Source organism: Siphateles boraxobius, unplaced genomic scaffold, assembly GCF_051911475.1.
Source record: "Siphateles boraxobius isolate OS27281-9 unplaced genomic scaffold, OSU_SipBor_1 130, whole genome shotgun sequence".
Lineage (NCBI taxonomy): Eukaryota > Metazoa > Chordata > Actinopteri > Cypriniformes > Leuciscidae > Siphateles > Siphateles boraxobius.
Genome location: NW_027508734.1, coordinates 502501 through 505000, shown reverse-complemented (window position 1 = coordinate 505000; position 2500 = coordinate 502501). Strand labels below are relative to the sequence as shown.

The following is a 2500-nucleotide window of genomic DNA, read 5'->3' as shown; positions in this document are numbered from 1 at the left end:
AGCCTACCGAACAACAAGGCGTGTGGATCCGATGGCGTTACGTATGAAACACTTAAATACACAAAACAATGGACATGTATCGCACTAACGCAAATATTTAATGTCTGTCTGGCCAACGAGAAAATACCAAATTCGTGGAAAGGAGCCCTTATTCACAGAATTCCGAAAAAAGACAATATACCTGATAACCCAGCAACATGGAGAGATATCTCTTTACTCCCTACAATTTACAAAGTTCTTATGAAATGTATTCTGAATCGCATCCTGCCATGGCTCTGCGAAACGAACATATTGTCGGAAAAACAAAAAGCCTATATTAATCGTCAAGGCATGAATGAGCACGTTTTCTGCTTGAAAACAGCAATCGATGATTTTAAGCATGAATCCACCAAGTTTTATGCAGTCTTTCTAGACTTCCGTGATGCATTCGGCTCATTGCCGCATGGCGTTATGATTAAAGCCTTAGACGAAATTAACCTACCCAAACCTTATATCAATATGATTAAGGATATCTACAGAAACTCCTTTATCCAGGTGATCTGTGGAGACCAACTGACTAGCCCAATCCAACTAAGATCTGGCATCAAGACAGGCTGCCCATGGAGTGCAGTAAACTTTATTCTAGCCCTTAACCAGTGGCTCAAGTGGCTGTGCCTCTGCTCCCCCTTGCACATCAGATCGCCAAACCCTGTCCAGGCCTATGCAGATGACATCCAGGTGTCATCCAGGGATGAGAAAGTGATAAAAACCATGCTCTCCCATACTGATAAATTCTTGCGATGGTCCGGACTAGAGGTGAAAAACACCAAGTGCGCTGTGTTTTATGAGAGACGCAGTGGAGGAAACAGGTGGTATCAAGCCAAGAAAGATAAGCAACCCTCCTTCTCCATCATGGGCAATGAAATTAAAGTGTATGCCCGCCATGAAACATACTGCTATCTTGGACACCGGTTCAACATCGCGGGCGAATGGGAAGAGCAAATACGTGAACTTAGCAGTGAATACTGCACAAGGCTGGACATGGTGGATTCATCCCCCCTTCCTGTTACAATGAAACTACAGGCCATAAGAGAGATTGCCCTTTCCAAAATACAGCATCTCTTTGCAAACATACATATCCCTAAATGCACCTTAAATGAGCTGAATAATAAGACTGTAGGCCTGGTAAGACGCTGGATAGGACTAAATACACACTCGACAAGAGATGTCCTGTTTCACAGGTCTAGAGAGGGAGGGCTGGGCGTCCCTCACATAGAGTGGGTGTATGTTGCCGCCAGAATAAGCAACCTGTTAAGGATGTTAAACAATGATGACGCAGCCGTGCGTGAGCTCGCCCGAGCCTCACTTCTACTACATCTGGGGAAACGCAAGGTTCCTCTCTCTACATCAGATGACGCCAGCTTCCTTGGGTTTAGAAGAAAACCCAATGGAAAATTGGACACCAACACACCAGGCTTTGGCGTGCGCTCGGACTGGCTGGACCTGAATGACCTCTGCAACCGCGCAAACATCCAACTGCGCTGGAGGAACATAGCAGGACAGTCTGTGGAAGTTAATAAGAACATTGTCACGGACTCAACCATCACGGCAGAAGGAACCATCATAACTAGCGACAACATTCAACTCCTTGACACTCAAAATACTAGAAGGACAATAATCGATCATTTCCATTTGCGTATGATACAACACTGGACAGGCCTACGCCTACAAGGACAACTGGCCTGCCTGCCCTGTGCTGACCATAACGTGTCACACACAGTTCTGAAAAACACAGCCCTACAAGATGACATCCACAGATTTACAATTAAAGCACGTCTTCAGGTACTACCAACAAAGTTCAACTTAGCAACATGGTTTCCATCTGCACACGAACCGTTTTGCCTGCAACACCACAGCCGGCAAAGAGAGACGATCGCGCACATCCTTAATGGCTGCCCTGCCTACAAAGGACTGTACATCGCGCGCCACGACCGTATTGTTGCACTCTTAGTGAAGGAGCTCAGAGACAATGTCAACTTCACCACAATCCATTTTAACGAAAAGATCAAGATAGACTGGTTCTCACCTCCACACGAACAGTGCACTACATTGGAAACTGCTATAAATCACTTTCCAAATACACCTGACATAGTTGTAATTAATGAACACACCAAAGCGGTTACAATAATAGAAATTGGTTGCTCTTTTGATGCTTACATGGACACCTGCTATGCTTCAAAACTGTTGAAATATCAACCATGGTACAATGTCTTCAATAACTTTGGCTATTCTTGTAAAGTTATTGCCCTCATTTTCGGTAGTTTAGGCCATGTGCACAAGTTGTGTGTAAGAGGCCTGCAGATTTGCGGACTACATAAGAACAAGGCCAAAAAACTGACAAGATATTGCTCTGTGTCAGCAGTAATTGGTAGCCTCTACATATGGAGGCGTAGGTGCCACCTTTACCCTTAATGTGCATAATGGACTGAGATATTGGCTGCTGTTGTACACTTTTTTTTTG

General features: G+C 44.6%; 1 protein-coding gene across 6 annotated transcripts in view; it reads right to left on the bottom strand.

Annotated features, from left to right (window-relative positions):
• Positions 1 to 2500, bottom strand: part of dctn1a (dynactin 1a) — a 70454-nt gene that overhangs the window by 39898 nt on the left and 28056 nt on the right. The window lies entirely within an intron of this gene.